General features: G+C 47.3%; 1 protein-coding gene across 2 annotated transcripts in view; it reads right to left on the bottom strand.

The window, feature by feature from the left end:
* frmpd1a (FERM and PDZ domain containing 1a) overlaps positions 1 to 17,704 on the bottom strand; it is an 81,761-nt gene that overhangs the window by 42,486 nt on the left and 21,571 nt on the right. The window contains exon 2 of one of the 2 annotated variants that reach the window (XM_090210007.1): positions 8,866 to 8,981. The gene's annotated coding sequence lies outside the window, so the exon portion shown is untranslated. Of the gene's footprint in view, positions 1 to 8,865; positions 8,985 to 17,704 lie in introns of both variants that reach the window. The other variant, XM_090210008.1, reaches the window with a different exon arrangement.

Consider the following 17,704-nt stretch of genomic DNA (forward strand, 5'->3'; position numbering starts at 1 on the left):
GCCATACTACCCCTGAACAGGCAGTTAACCCACTGATCCTAGACCAGTCCGATGAATCCCGGTTCCTGTTGCGTCATGGGGCCATACTACCCCTGAACAGGCAGTTAACCCACTGATCCTAGACCAGTTAACCCACTGATCCTAGACCAGTTAACCCACTGATCCTAGACCAGTCCGATGAATCCCGGTTCCTGTTGCGTCATGCTTATGGGGCCATACTACCCCTGAACAGGCAGTTAACCCACTGATCCTAGACCAGTCCGATGAATCCCGGTTCCTGTTGCGTCATGCTTATGGGGCCATGAGTCCACCAGTCCTGCCTGCTGTCAACGGTACAGGCTGGTGGCGGAGGTGTACTGGTGTGGGGAATGTTTTCCTGGCACACGTTAGGTCCCTTGATACCAACGGAACAATGTCTCCAAGCCCAAAGGGGGGTCCGAGCAGGTAGTCGATGGGGGAGTGTACAAAGCATCTTTCCATGACATAGACTGACCAGGTGATTCCAGGTTAAAACCATGATCCATTATTGATGTCACCTGTTAAATCCTCTTCAATCAGTGTAGATGAAGAGGAGGAGACGGGTTAATGAAGGATTTTTAGGCGTTGAAACAATTGAGACATGGATTGTGTGTGTGTGCCATTCAGAGGGTGAATGGGTAAGACAAAATATTTAAGTGCCTTTGAACAGGGTATGGTAGTACTCATAAAAACATGAGATACCAAACCCATTCACATTGGTAGTTAACTCTTGACATTCCTCGGGCCGCCACCAAACCAGCTAAATCCAAATGTAGTTTTAACACTCCACATTTTGGACTTACACAATTCATGACATTTGGATTCCCTGGTGCCACTAAAGTGGTTGAAAACCCTGATGATAAATGACTTCAACGAGGTGTGCAATTATTTAGACTTTATATGTAGTTTATGATGTTCTAATGTACTGGTTATTCTATCTGGTTATTCCACCTGGTTATTCCACCTGGTTATTCCATCTGGTTATTCCATCTGGTTATTCCATCTGGTTATTCCATCTGGTTATTCCATCTGGTTATTCCACCTGGTTATTCCATCTGGTTATTCCATCTGGTTATTCCACCTGGTTATTCCACCTGGTTATTCCATCTGGTTATTCCATCTGGTTATTCCACCTGGTTATTCCATCTGGTTATTCCACCTGGTTATTCCATCTGGTTATTCCACCTGGTTATTCCATCTGGTTATTCCATCTGGTTATTCCACCTGGTTATTCCATCTGGTTATTCTATCTGGTTATTCTATCTGGTTATTCCATCTGGTTATTCCACCTGGTTATTCCACCTGGTTATTCTATCTGGTTATTCTATCTGGTTATTCCATCTGGTTATTCCATCTGGTTATTCCATCTGGTTATTCCACCTGGTTATTCCATCTGGTTATTCCACCTGGTTATTCCATCTGGTTATTCCATCTGGTTATTCCACCTGGTTATTCCATCTGGTTATTCCATCTGGTTATTCCATCTGGTTATTCTATCTGGTTATTCCATCTGGTTATTCCATCTGGTTATTCCATCTGGTTATTCCATCTGGTTATTCCACCTGGTTATTCCACCTGGTTATTCCACCTGGTTATTCCACCTGGTTATTCCGCCTTGTTATTCTGTCTGGTTATTCCACCTGGTTATTCCATCTTGTTATTCTATCTGGTTATTCTATCTGGTTATTCTAGCTGGTTATTCTATCTGGTTATTCCATCTGGTCATTCTATCTGGTTATTCCATCTGGTCATTCTATCTAGTTATTCTATCTAGTTATTCTATCTGGTTATTCTATCTGGTTATTCTAGCTGGTTAGTCTATATAGTTACTCTATCTAGTTACTCTTCCTGCGTATTACATCTTGTTATTCTATCTTGTTGTTCTATCTTGTAGATTTATATTTTATTAATTGATTTATTTTCTGTCCTCGGGGCACCATTGGAAATGAAACCTTGGTCTCAATTGGGCTCGCCTGAATAAATAAAAGTTCACAAACACGCACGCACACACACACACACACACACACACACACACACACACACACACACACACACACACACACACACGTATATATTATTCAGTAGAGTGCTGTATGTGGTTTTGAGGGACCAGAGATGATGTCACTAGGGATTGTGTTGCTCTAATTGGTCTGTAGACCAGACAGGCTGCGATTGGCTGATAATCTACATGTGGTGAGCATAATGTCAATTGATTTCAAATAATATGGCTCCTAATTGCCAATCTCAGCTGTGGTGTCTCTTTTAAATGGGTCTCCAATGGATCAGTTGTGTGAGGAGGGGATCATCTCAAATGGATCCTGACAGACCATGTTGGACATGTGGTTGTAATGGATAGTGGTTCCGTCCCACCTGACAGACCATGTTGGACATGTGGTTGTAATGGATAGTGGTTCCGTCCCACCTGACAGACCATGTTGGACATGTGGTTGTAATGGATAGTGGTTCCGTCCCACCTGACAGACCATGTTGGACATGTGGTTGTAATGGATAGTGGTTCCGTCCCACCTGACAGACCATGTTGGACATGTGGTTGTAATGGATAGTAGTTCCGTCCCACCTGACAGACCATGTTGGACATGTGGTTGTAATGGATAGTGGTTCCGTCCCACCTGACAACCTATTCCAATGGTTGGCCTGGCAACCCTTAAACCTCCCCGGCCACAGAAAGAAAACATGGGTGAGTGAGTGAATCAAAAATGGATAGATGGATGGAAGAATTATGAAGACAGTATCATGTTTCTAAGGCCCTGGTCATAAATAGTGTACTATATATATATATATATATGGTGCCATTTGGGACACAGCCTAGGTCTGAGACTCCCAGCTGGTAGGAAATAACAGACATTACTGATGATGGAACACACACATTACTGATGATGGGCATTAACACCATCCATTAGACTAGAGAGAGAGGGAGGGAGGGAGGGAGGGAGGGAGGGAGGGAGGGAGGGAGGGAGGGAGGGGAGTGAGGGGGTGAGAGAGAGGGGGTGGGTGAGAGAGAGAGAGAGAGAGAGAGAGAGAGAGAGAGGGTTGATAATATAAGGTACTGTAGATCAGAAGAAGAGGAGTGAGACAGAGGTTAAAAGAGAGAGAGAGAGAGAGAGAGAGAGAGAGAGAGACAGAGAGAGAGAGAGAGAGAGAGAGAGAGAGAGAAAGACGGAGTATCCTCTGTGTACAATGTAAAACGCCAAATAATGCATACAGAGCAGAATTAGGCCGATACCCGCTAATTACCAAAATCCAGGAAAGAGATGTTAAATTCTACAACCATCTAAAAGGAAGCGATTCCCAAACCTTCCATAACAAAGCCATCACCTACAGAGAGATGAACCTGGAGAAGAGTCTAAGCAAGCTGGTCCTGGGGCTCTGTTCACAAACACAAACACACCCTACAGAGCCCCAGGACAGCAGCACAATTAGACCCAACCAAATCATGAGAAAACAAAAAGATAATTACTTGACACATTGGAAAGAGCAAACTAGAATGCTATTTCGCCCTAAACAGAGTGTTCACAGTGGCAGAATACCTGACCACTGTGACTGATACAAACTTAAGGAAAGCTTTGACTATGTACAGACTCAGTGAGCATAGCCTTGCTATTGAGAAAGGCCGCCGTAGGCAGACATGGCTCTCATGAGAAGACAGGCTATGTGCTCACTGCCCACAAAATGAGATGGAAACAGAGCTGCACTTCCTAACCTCCTGCCCAATGTATGACCATATTAGAGAGACATATTTCCTCAGATTACACAGATTACACAAAGTAAATCAAATTTTGATAAACTCCCATATCTACTGGGTGAAATACCAGTGTGACATCACAGCAGCAATATGTGTGACCTGTTGTCACAAGAAAAGGGCCACCAGTGAAGAACAAACACCATTGTAAATACAACCCAAATTAATGTTTATTTATTTTCCCTTGTGTACCTTAACCATTTGTACATCGTTAAAACACTGTATATATATATAATATGACATTTGTAATGTCTTTATTGTTTTGAAACTTCTTTATGTGTAATGTTTACTGTTAAAACCAATGTTTATTTATTTTCCCTTTTGTACTTTAACTATTTGCACATCGCTACAAATATAGACGTAATATGACAATTGAAATGTCTTTATTCTTTTGTAACTTTTGTGTTTCTAATATCCACTGTTCACTTTTTATTGTTTATTACACTTTTGTTAATTATCTATTTCACTTGCTTTGGCAATGTTGCCACGAGAAAAGGGCAACCAGTGAAGAACAAACACCATTGTAAAAACTTCTTTATGTGTAATGTTTACTGTTAATTTTTATTGTTTATTTCACTTTATATATTCACTTTATATATTATCTACCTCACTTGCTTTGGCAATGTTAACACATGTTTCCCATGCCAATAAAGCCCTTGAATTGAATTGAATTGAATTGAGAGACAGAGAGAGACAGAGAGAGAGAGAATGACACAGACAGACAGAGAGAGACAGAGATAGAGAATGACACAGACAGACAGAGAGAAAGAGAGAGACAGAGAGAGAGACAGAGAGACAGAGAGAGAGAGACAGAGAGAGAGAGACAGAGACAGAGACAGAGAGACAGAGAGCCAGAGAGACAGAGATAATGACACAAACAGACAGAGAGAGAGAGAGATACAGAGAGACAGAGAGACAGAGAGACAGAGAGACAGAGACCGAGAGACAGAGACAGAGAGACAGAGAGAGACAGAGAGAGACAGAGAGAGCGAGAGAGCGAGAGAGAGAGAGACAGAGAGAGCTAGACTATGTGTAATGTTTACTGTTAATTTTTATTGATTATTTCACTTTTGTATATTATCTACCTAACTTGCTTTGGCAATGTTAACACGTTTCCCATGCCAATAAAGCCCTTGAATTGAATTGAGACAGAGAGAGAGAGAGACAGAGAGAGACAGAGAAAGAGAGAGAGACAGACAGAGAGAAAGCAGTGTCTCCAGAGACTGTCTACTATGAGTCATGGTCACATTAGCCCTCAATCTGTCCGTCTGTCTGTTTTGTTTGTCCATCTCAAGTTACACACACACACACACACACACACACACACACACACACACACACACACACACACACACACACACACACACACACACACACACACACACACACACACACACACACACACACACACACAGGAAGGGGGGAAAGATATCTACAGGTGCAGGAACCAATCCAGACCAGAGTAAACTTTACTGAATCACACCAGGGCCTGTCATCACAAAGCATTTCAGAGTAGGAGTGTTGATCTAGGATCAGGTCTCCCCTGTCCATGTTGTAATCTCATTCATTCTGATCTAGGGTCAGGTCTCCTCTGTCCATGTTGTAATCTCATTCATTCTGATCTAGGATCAGGTCTCCCCTGTCCATGTTGTAATCTCATTCATTCTGATCTAGGATCAGGTCTCCCCTGTCCATGTTGTAATCTCATTCATTCTGATCTAGGATCAGGTCTCCCCTGTCCATGTTGTAATCTCATTCATGATGATTTACAAGTCAAACTAATCCTAGACCAGCACTCCTACTCTGAGACTTTAGGTGGCTTTCCAACCGTCCATTTAATTCCCCTTCCCAAATTACCCTCAGCCAAGGAGACGGCTCAGCCAAGGAGACGGCTCAGCCAAGGAGACGGCTCAGCTCAGGGTGCAGCACGTCTTCCGGATCCATGGACTTTCCGGTGGACATGGTCTCCACTTCTGGTTCTGGAAGGCGTTCTGCACCCTCAATGGGTTGTCAGCCAGCCTGTCTTCTGGTTTCCACCCCCAATCTAACGGCCAGTTGGAGCGAGCCAATCAGGACCTGGCAACAGCCCTTCATTGCCTCGTCTCCTCCAATCCCACCACATGGAGCCAGCAACTTGAACTTGAACTGCCCTGTTGGTTAAGGGCTTGTAAAGTAAGCATTTCATGGTAAGGTCTACACTTGTTGTATTTGGGTGGAATACGTCCACCACAGCCTTCCCTGCTCGGCTACTGGTCTCTCACCCTTCGAGTGTCTCTTGGGATATCAGCCCCCGCTCTTCCCCGAGCAAGAAGAGGAAGTCAGCCTTCCCTGCTCGGCTACTGGTCTCTCACCCTTCGAGTGTCTCTTGGGATATCAGCCCCCGCTCTTCCCCGAGCAAGAGGAGGAAGTCAGCCTTCCCTGCTCGGCTACTGGTCTCTCACCCATCGAGTGTCTCTTGGGATATCAGCCCCCGCTCTTCCCCGAGCAAGAGGAGGAAGTCAGCCTTCCCTGCTCGGCTACTGGTCTCTCACCCATCGAGTGTCTCTTGGGATATCAGCCCCCGCTCTTCCCCGAGCAAGAGGAGGAAGTCAGCCTTCCCTGCTCGTCTACTTGTCTCTCACCCATCGAGTGTCTCTTGGGATATCAGCCCCCGCTCTTCCCCGAGCAAGAGGAGGAAGTCAGCCTTCCCTGCTCGGCTACTGGTCTCTCACCCATCGAGTGTCTCTTGAGATATCAGCCCCCGCTCTTCCCCGAGCAAGAGGAGGAAGTCAGCCTTCCCTGCTCGGCTACTGGTCTCTCACCCATCGAGTGTCTCTTGGGATATCAGCCCCCGCTCTTCCCCGAGCAAGAGGAGGAAGTCAGCCTTCCCTGCTCGGCTACTGGTCTCTCACCCATCGAGTGTCTCTTGGGATATCAGCCCCCGCTCTTCCCCGAGCAAGAGGAGGAAGTCAGCCTTCCCTGCTCGGCTACTGGTCTCTCACCCATCGAGTGTCTCTTGGGATATCAGCCCCCGCTCTTCCCCGAGCAAGAGGAGGAAGTCAGCCTTCCCTGCTCGGCTACTGGTCTCTCACCCATCGAGTGTCTCTTGAGATATCAGCCCCCGCTCTTCCCCGAGCATGAGGAGGAAGTCAGCCATCCCTGCTCGGCTACTGGTCTCTCACCCATCGAGTGTCTCTTGAGATATCAGCCCCCGCTCTTCCCCGAGCAAGAGGAGGAAGTCAGCCTTCCCTGCTCGGCTGAGCATCCGCTGCTGTCTCCGTACCTGGAAGAGAGCCCGGGTCGAGCTGTTGAAGACCACTTCCGGGTATCGGCGACAAGCGGATCGCCACCGGACCTCTGCTTCCTGCTATCGGCTCAGTCAGAGGGCATGGCTGTCCACTCGGGACCTGCCCCTCCGGGTAGACTCCGGTAAACTCCCCCCCCCCCCGTTTCATCGGCCCTAACCATCTCTAAAGTACTTATCCTCTCTGCTGTTCCTCTTCTGTTACAACGCACCCTCCGTATACATCCCACAGATTAATCTTCTGTCTCCTCTTTCTGTTTGTCTGTTGCCAGTTTATCTTGTCAGTTTTTACCAGTGTGATTTCACGTTTTCTTGTTTCTCAAGTGTTTTTTCCCAAGTTTTCTCGGTTCTGACCATTCAGCCCTGACCCTGAGCTTTCTGCCGTCCTGTACCTGCCTGACTCTGACCTGACAACAAACCTCTGCCTGTAGACGACCTGCCCTTTGTGTTATAATAAATGATTGAGAACTGTACTATCTGCATCTGGGTTATAACAATTGTGGCACGGGGCAAATGTGATGCTAACGATCATCCATATGATTCATGGATATTTACATGGCATTTGTCTTCTTCAAAAGTAGATTATGAAAAAAACTGAGTGAGGTTTCAGCTCATGCCAAACACTAAAACCACTCAACAACATATTTAATCCAATACATTCTAGTCCCTTCTCATTAACAACATATCGCTAATGAACACTTTTGTCGTTTGGACTTCCTAAGTGGATCCATTGTTGTCTATTTATCCGAATGTATGACAGAACACTGGTATCTAATCTCATTGTTGTCTATTTATCCGAATGTATGACACAACACTGGTATCTAATCTCATTGTTGTCTATTTATCCGAATGTAAAACAGAACACTGGTATCTAATCTCATTGTTGTCTATTTATCAGAATGTAAAACAGAACACTGGTATCTAATCCCATTGTTGTCTACTACAGTGTTGTGAGGGAGGAGCCATTAAACAATAGAAACAGCGTAGAGAAGCATTTCACTGTCAAGAAACAAGGTGGTGGAGTCATGTGAACACTTCTATTGCAGAGTACCTTCTCACTGTCTCTCCCTGCCTCCATGTCTGTCAGTCTCATCCACCCAGCTCTAATTTCCCCAGGCTTTTCTTCATCAATCGTTCATCCAACCATCACTCACACTCTTTCTATTTCTATCTCTCTCTCTCTGTTTATTAGATAAGTAGAAACAATGGGAGGAGTTAGATTTCCTCTGACAGGATAATACTCACACACACACACACACACACACACACACACACACACACACACACACACACACACACACACACACACACACACACTAGAGGCTAATGAGGCTACAGCTGCACATGTGCCCTACTCCACCATTCACTCCTTCTCCCTGCCTCACTCTTCCCATCTTCTCCTCCTCTACCTCTCTCTTTTACTCTTTCACTTCACCTCGTTCAACTTCTTCTTCATAGTTCTTTCACTTACAGCACGTTTATACATTCACACTCAAATACAACACACATCGGACAAATGGCATGTGCTTAAACACACACACACAGATAATGAGATTACTGTGAGTGTGTTACTGCGTCACCCCGCTGAGCCAGATTAGAGACAATCACCTCAGACCAACGCATAGCCTTATACACGAACACAGAGACCCTCCTCTCTGTAACTGTCTCTGTCTCTTTCTCCTTTGCTCTCTCTCCTTCATTATTTCTCTCTCTCATTTCTCTTTCTCTCTCTCTCTCACAAACACACATACACATATACCCTCCTCCCCCTCCACAAACACAGTTCCCCTCCTCCCCCTCTCACCTGTGCTCTGTCCTCTGTATCAGGGCTCCATCATGGTGTATCCCCAGTTACTCCCCCTCTCTGATCTCTCTCTGGACATCCTGGTGAGGAAGAGGAGGGTGCTGCTTCTTCATCTCCTGCTGATACAACACAACATGATTGATCGCCTGATAAATATTGAACAAACTATCAACTAGAAATGTGTTGATATGTAACCTGTTGCTAGGGTTACAGGAAGGTTAAGAGTCAGAGTAAATGTGTTGATATGTAACCTGTTGCTAGGGTTACAGTAAGGTTTAGAGTCAGGGTAAAGGTTAGGGTAATGGTTAAGGTTAGGGTTAATATAGTATTATTATTATATTAAAGCTAGTATAAAAGTCAGCTGTGGATAAATACTGTATATTCAGACAGAAGAAACTCTAAATCTTCTTTAAAAGTGCTTTCCTCACCATCATGAATAAGCATGCCCCTTTCAATAAAAATGTAAATAAGAACAGATATAGCCCTTGGTTCACTCCAGACTTGACCTCGACCAGCACAAAAACATCCTGTGGCGTACTGCACTGGCATCGAATAGTCCCCACGTTATGCAACTGTTCAGGGAAGCCAGGAACCAATACACAGCTTTTTCAAACAGAAATTTGCATCCTGCAGCATTAATTCCAAAACGTTTTGGGACACTGTAAAGTCCATGGAGAATAAGAACACCTCCTCCCAGCTGCCCACTGCACTGAGGACAGGAAACACTGTCACCACTGATAAATCCACCATAATTGGGAATTTCAATAAGCATTTCTCTACGGCTGGCCATGCTTTTCACCTGGCTACCCCAACCCCGGCCAACAGCTCTACACCTCCTGCAGCAACTTGCCCAAGCCTCCCCAGCTTCTCCTTCACCCAAATCCAGACAGCTGATGTTCTGAAAGAGCTGCAAAATCTGGACCCCTACAAATCAGCTGGTCTAGACAATCTGAACCCTCTCTTCCTAAAATTATCTGCCACCATTGTTGCAACAACTATTACCAGTCTGTTCAACCTCTCTTTCATATCGTCTGAGATTCCCATAGATTGGAAAGCTGCCGCGGTCATCCCCCTCTTCAAAGGGGGAGACACTCTAGTCCCAAACTGCTACAGACTGTCACGACTTCCGCCGAAAATGGTCCCTTTCCTTGTTCAGGCGGTGTTCGGCGGTCGACGTCACTGACCTTCCAGCCATTGCTGATCCATTTTTCATTGGTTTTGTCTTGTCTCACATCACACCTGGTTTCAACCCCATCATTACATGTTGTGTATTTAACCCTCTGTTTAACCTCATGTCTTTGTCGGTGATTGTTCGTTGTATGTATTGGTGCAACAGGTTCTGTACCAACTTTCTTTATTTTGTATATGTTGGTTTTTGGAGTTTGTGAGAATTTATTAAATAACTCAGTTTATACCTAGTTCGTTCTCCTGCACCTGACTTCCCTGCCACCAGCACGCACCCTCACCACCTGGGGGCGGCCCGTCAGGAAGTCCAGAACCCAGTTGCACAGGGCGGGGTCGAGACCCAGGGTCTCGAGCTTGATGACGAGTTTGGAGGGTACTATGGTGTTGAATGCCGAGCTGTAGTCGATGAACAGCATTCTCACATAGGTATTCCTCTTGTCCAGATGGGATAGGGCAGTGTGCAGTGTGGTTGAGATTGCATCGTCTGTGGACCTATTGGGGCGGTAAGCAAATTGGAGTGGGTCTAGGGTGTCAGGTAGGGTGGAGGTGATATGGTCCTTGACTAGTCTCTCAAAGCACTTCATGAGGACGGAAGTGAGTGCTAGTTCACATTAGAGTTTAGGAGCCTGGCTGCCGGCACGGGATGGAACAACAGGGCCCTGATCGATCACTACCGCTGCAGGCTGCGCGAGGACGTCCGTCGGGAGCTGGCCTGCAGAGACACCACCCTCACATTTGACCAGCTGGTGGACCTGTCCATCCGGCTGGACAACCTGCTGGCTACTCGCGGATGTTCAGATCAGGGTCTGGTGGTTCCATCCTCCAGCACCCCCTCTCCGATACCCATGGAGCTGGGAGGGGGCGGTGCGCAGGGAGACCAGAGGAGGTCACACTGCCAGTCGGTGCCGGTTGGGTTCCTCTGCGAATCGCTCAGTCATCACACCAGGTGAGCTGGCACCATCCTCACCCAGAGTCCTCTGTTCTATAGGGCTCTGATCCATCACACTGTAGTACACTATTGTCTATAGGGCTCTGATCCATCACACTGTAGTACACTACTGTCTATAGGGCTCTGATCCATCACACTGTAGTACACTACTGTCTACAGGGCTCTGATCCATCACACTGTAGTACACTACTGTCTATAGGGCTCTGATCCTATATACTGTAGTACACTACTGTCTATAGGGCTCTGATCCATCATAAATAGTACACTACTGTCTATAGGGCTCTGATCCATTATACTGTAGTACACTACTGTCTATAGGGCTCTGATCCTATATACTGTAGTACACTACTGTCTATAGGGCTCTGATCCATTATACTGTAGTACACTACTGTCTATAGGGCTCTGATCCATCATACTGTAGTACACTACTGTCTATAGGGCTCTGATCCTATATACTGTAGTACACTACTGTCTATAGGGCTCTGATCCATTATACTGTAGTACACTACTGTCTATAGGGCTCTGATCCATTATACTGTAGTACACTACTGTCTAGAGGGCTCTGATCCATCATAAATAGTACACTACTGCACATAGGTAAGTAGTGCACTATTTTGTCATTCTGGACATGTGCAATGTCTGTATTCTGAATGATTTACAAGCAACATGATTTTCCATGTGAAAAGAGAAATGGTTTTAACGAGACAATGAAAGAGAGATCTGTTTCCCCCCTCACTCTAATCAAAGACCGCGGCTGTCCTCCGAGAGAGAGAGGGAGGAGATGGAGGGAGAGAGAGGGGGGGGGGAGGAGATGGAGGGAGAGAGAGGGGGGAGGAGATGGAGGGAGAGAGGGGGGATGGAGGGAGAGAGAGGCATCCGTTTCCCCCCCTCACTCTAATCAAAGACCGCGGCTGTTCCTTGAGAGAGAGAGGGAGGAGATGGAGGGAGAGAGAGGGGGGTGGGAGATGTAGGGAGAGAGAGGGAGAAGATGGAGGGAGAGAGAGGGAGGAGATGGAGGGAGAGAGAGGGGGTGGGAGATGGAGGAAGAGAGAGGGGGGTAGGAGATGGAGGGAGAGAGGGGGGGTAGGAGATGGAGGGAGAGAGGGGGGAGATGGAGGGAGAGAGTGAGGGTGTAGGAGATGGAGGGAGAGAGAGAGGGGTAGGAGATGAAGGGAGAGAGATGGGGGAGAGGAAAGAGGCAAGAAACAGAGGAGGGGGGGAAGACATATGGAGAGAGTGAGCACAGAAGGAAAAGAGAGAGGAGACAGGTGGAGGAGCTACAGTATCAGAACAGAGAGAAGAGACAGGTGGGGGAGCTACAGTATCAGAACAGAGAGAAGACAGGTGGAGGAGCTACAGTATCAGAACAGAGAGAGAGGAGACAGGTGGAGGAGCTACAGTATCAGAACAGAGAGGAGACAGGTGGAGGAGCTACAGTATCAGAACAGAGAGGAGACAGATGGAGGAGCTACAGTATCAGAACAGAGAGAGGAGACAGGTGGAGGAGCTACAGTATCAGAACAGAGAGGAGACAGATGGAGGAGCTACAGTATCAGAACAGATAGAGGAGACAGATGGAGGAGCTACAGTATCAGAACAGATAGAGGAGACAGGTGGAGGAGCTACAGTATCAGAACAGAGAGGAGACAGGTGGAGGAGCTACAGTATCAGAACAGAGAGAGGAGACAGGTGGAGGAGCTACAGTATCAGAACAGATAGAGGAAACAGGTGGAGGAGCTACAGTATCAGAACAGAGAGGAGACAGGTGGAGGAGCTACAGTATCAGAACAGAGAGGAGACAGATGGAGGAGCTACAGTATCAGAACAGATAGAGGAGACAGGTGGAGGAGCTACAGTATCAGAACAGAGAGGAGACAGGTGGAGGAGCTACAGCATCAGAACAGAGAGAAGACAGGTGGAGGAGCTACAGTATCAGAACAGAGAGAAGACAGGTGGGGGAGCTACAGTATCAGAACAGAGAGAAGACAGGTGGAGGAGCTACAGTATCAGAACAGAGAGGAGAGACAGGTGGAGGAGCTACAGTATCAGAACAGAGAGAAGACAGGTGGAGGAGCTACAGTATCAGAACAGAGAGAAGACAGGTGGAGGAGCTACAGCATCAGAACAGAGAGAAGACAGGTGGAGGAGCTACAGTATCAGAACAGAGAGGAGAGACAGGTGGAGGAGCTACAGTATCAGAACAGAGAGGAGACAGATGGAGGAGCTACAGTATCAGAACAGATAGAGGAGACAGGTGGAGGAGCTACAGTATCAGAACAGAGAGGAGACAGGTGGAGGAGCTACAGCATCAGAACAGAGAGAGGAGACAGGTGGAGGAGCTACAGCATCAGAACAGAGAGAAGACAGGTGGAGGAGCTACAGTATCAGAACAGATAGAGGAGACAGGTGGAGGAGCTACAGTATCAGAACAGAGAGGAGACAGGTGGAGGAGCTACAGTATCAGAACAGAGAGGAGACAGGTGGAGGAGCTACAGTATCAGAACAGAGAGGAGACAGGTGGAGGAGCTACAGTATCAGAACAGAGAGGAGACAGGTGGAGGAGCTACAGTATCAGAACAGAGAGAGGAGAGACAGGTGGAGGAGCTACAGTATCAGAACAGAGAGGAGACAGGTGGAGGAGCTACAGTATCAGAACAGAGAGGAGACAGGTGGAGGAGCTACAGTATCAGAACAGAGAGAGGAGACAGGTGGAGGAGCTACAGTATCAGAACAGAGAGGAGACAGGTGGAGGAGCTACAGTATCAGAACAGAGAGAGGAGACAGGTGGAGGAGCTACAGTATCAGAACAGAGAGAGGAGACAGGTGGAGGAGCTACAGTATCAGAACAGAGAGAGGAGACAGGTGGAGGAGCTACAGTATCAGAACAGAGAGGAGACAGGTGGAGGAGCTACAGTATCAGAACAGAGAGAGGAGACAGGTGGAGGAGCTACAGCATCAGAACAGAGAGGAGACAGGTGGAGGAGCTACAGTATCAGAACAGAGAGAGGAGACAGGTGGAGGAGCTACAGTATCAGAACAGAGAGGAGACAGATGGAGGAGCTACAGTATCAGAACAGATAGAGGAGACAGGTGGAGGAGCTACAGTATCAGAACAGAGAGAGGAGACAGGTGGAGGAGCTACAGTATCAGAACAGAGAGAGGAGACAGGTGGAGGAGCTACAGTATCAGAACAGAGAGGAGACAGATGGAGGAGCTACAGTATCAGAACAGATAGAGGAGACAGGTGGAGGAGCTACAGTATCAGAACAGAGAGGAGACAGGTGGAGGAGCTACAGTATCAGAACAGAGAGGAGAGACAGGTGGAGGAGCTACAGTATCAGAACAGAGAGAGGAGACAGGTGGAGGAGCTACAGTATCAGAACAGATAGAGGAGACAGGTGGAGGAGCTACAGTATCAGAACAGAGAGGAGACAGGTGGAGGAGCTACAGTATCAGAACAGAGAGGAGAGACAGGTGGAGGAGCTACAGTATCAGAACAGAGAGAGGAGACAGGTGGAGGAGCTACAGTATCAGAACAGAGAGGAGACAGGTGGAGGAGCTACATTATCAGAACAGAGAGGAGACAGGTGGAGGAGCTACAGTATCAGAACAGAGAGGAGACAGATGGAGGAGCTACAGTATCAGAACAGAGAGAGGAGACAGGTGGAGGAGCTACAGTATCAGAACAGAGAGAGGAGACAGGTGGAGGAGCTACAGTATCAGAACAGAGAGGAGACAGGTGGAGGAGCTACAGTATCAGAACAGAGAGGAGAGACAGGTGGAGGAGCTACAGTATCAGAACAGAGAGAGGAGACAGGTGGAGGAGCTACAGTATCAGAACAGAGAGAGGACAGGTGGAGGAGCTACAGTATCAGAACAGAGAGAGGAGACAGGTGGAGGAGCTACAGTATCAGAACAGAGAGGAGACAGGTGGAGGAGCTACAGTATCAGAACAGAGAGAGGACAGGTGGAGGAGCTACAGTATCAGAACAGAGAGAGGAGACAGGTGGAGGAGCTACAGTATCAGAACAGAGAGGAGACAGGTGGAGGAGCTACAGTATCAGAACAGAGAGAAGAGACAGGTGGAGGAGCTACAGTATCAGAACAGAGAGAGGACTGATGGAGGAGCTACAGTATCAGAACAGAGAGAGGAGACAGGTGGAGGAGCTACAGTATCAGAACAGAGAGAAGAGACAGGTGGAGGAGCTACAGTATCAGAACAGATAGAGGACTGATGGAGGAGCTACAGTATCAGAACAGAGAGAGGAGACAGGTGGAGGAGCTACAGTATCAGAACAGAGAGAGGAGAGACAGGTGGAGGAGCTACAGTATCAGAACAGAGAGAGGAGAGACAGATGGAGGAGCTACAGTATCAGAACAGAGAGAGGAGACAGGTGGAGGAGCTACAGTATCAGAACAGAGAGAGGAGACAGGTGGAGGAGCTACAGTATCAGAACAGAGAGAAGAGACAGGTGGAGGAGCTACAGTATCAGAACAGATAGAGGACTGATGGAGGAGCTACAGTATCAGAACAGAGAGAGGAGACAGGTGGAGGAGCTACAGTATCAGAACAGAGAGAGGAGAGACAGGTGGAGGAGCTACAGTATCAGAACAGAGAGAGGAGAGACAGATGGAGGAGCTACAGTATCAGAACAGAGAGAGGAGACAGGTGGAGGAGCTACAGTATCAGAACAGAGAGAGGAGAGACAGGTGGAGGAGCTACAGTATCAGAACAGAGAGAAGACAGGTGGAGGAGCTACAGTATCAGAACAGAGAGAGGAGACAGGTGGAGGAGCTACAGTATCAGAACAGAGAGAGGAGAGACAGGTGGAGGAGCTACAGTATCAGAACAGAGAGGAGACAGATGGAGGAGCTACAGTATCAGAACAGAGAGAGGAGACAGGTGGAGGAGCTACAGTATCAGAACAGAGAGAGGAGACAGGTGGAGGAGCTACAGTATCAGAACAGAGAGGAGACAGATGGAGGAGCTACAGTATCAGAACAGAGAGGAGACAGGTGGAGGAGCTACAGCATCAGAACAGAGAGGAGACAGGTGGAGGAGCTACAGCATCAGAACAGAGAGGAGACAGGTGGAGGAGCTACAGTATCAGAACAGAGAGAGGACTGAATGAGACAGTCAGACAACAGAGAGACAGAGAAAGAATAGTGCAGAACAGATCTCTATGCCAGTTAGAAAGGTTTTGCTGCTCTGTGCTGCTCTCTCCTCTCCTCTCCTCTCCTCTCCTCTCCTCTCCTCTCCTCTCCTCTCCTCTCCTCTGCTAAAACATCATCCATTAATAATATAGACTCCACAAAGAGTCTGGGACTTCCTCTGTTTCCCTCTTCCTCTTTTAATTTGTCTTTATTTTCCACTCTCCCTCCCTCTTTCCCTCCCTCTTTCCCTCCCTCTTGCCCTCCCTCCCTCCCCCCCTCCCTCCCTACCAAGTCATTCTCTCTTTCCCTCTCCTGAGTCTCTACCCACACCATCCTGCCCTTCTCTCTCATCTCTCTCACTGTCTCTCTTCCTCTCCGTCTAACATAGAGGGGGTTGAAGCTGAGGAGAGAAAGGCTTCCCCCTCCCTTTCTAATTTTCTGTGTTTTCAGAACCTCAGCCTTGTTGAACCTACAGTGACCATGGCAATGAGATGATGTAACCTCAGCCTTGTTGAACCTACAGTGACCATGGCAATGAGATGAGGTAACCTCAGCCTTGTTGAACCTACAGTGACCATGGCAATGAGATAATCTCAGCCTTGTTGAACCTACAGTGACCATGGCAATTAGATTAGGTAATCTCAGCCTTGTTGAACCTACAGTGACCATGGCAATGAGATGAGGTAACCTCAACCTTAATGAACCTACAGTGACCATAGCAATGAGATGAGGTAATCTCAGCCTTGTTGAACCTACAGTGACCATGGCAATGAGATGCAGTAACCTCAGCCTTGTTGAACCTACAGTGACCATGGCAATGAGAGGAGGTAACCTCAGCCTTGTTGAACCTACAGTGACCATGGCAATGAGATGAGGTAACCTCAGCCTTGTTGAACCTACTGTGACCATGGCAATTAGATAATCTCAGCCTTGTTGAACCTACAGTGACCATGGCAATGAGATGAGGTAACCTCAGCCTTGTTGAACCTACAGTGACCATGGCAATGAGATGAGGTAACCTCAGCCTTGTTGAACCTACAGTGGCCATGGCAATGAGATGAGGTAACCTCAGCCTTGTTGAACCTACAGTGACCATGGCAATGAGATGAGGTAACCTCAGCCTTGTTGAACCTACAGTGACCATGGCAATGAGATGAGGTAACCTCAGCCTTGTTGAACCTACGGTGACCATGGCAATTAGATGAGGTAATCTCAGCCTTGTTGAACCTACAGTGACCATGGCAATGAGATGAGGTAACCTCAGCCTTGTTGAACCTACAGTGACCATGGCAATGAGATGAGGTAACCTCAGCCTTGTTGAACCTACAGTGACCATGGCAATGAGATGAGGTAACCTCAGCCTTGTTGAACCTACAGTGACCATGGTAATGAGATGAAGTAACCTCAGCCTTGTTGAACCTACAGTGACCATGGCAATGAGATGAGGTAACCTCAGCCTTGTTGAACCTACAGTGTCCATGGCAATGAGATGAGGTAACCTCAGCCTTGTTGAACCTACAGTGTCCATGGCAATGAGATGAGGTCTATTCT

Source organism: Oncorhynchus mykiss, chromosome 19 (assembly GCF_057628025.1).
Source record: "Oncorhynchus mykiss isolate SJ-2025 chromosome 19, ASM5762802v1, whole genome shotgun sequence".
Lineage (NCBI taxonomy): Eukaryota > Metazoa > Chordata > Actinopteri > Salmoniformes > Salmonidae > Oncorhynchus > Oncorhynchus mykiss.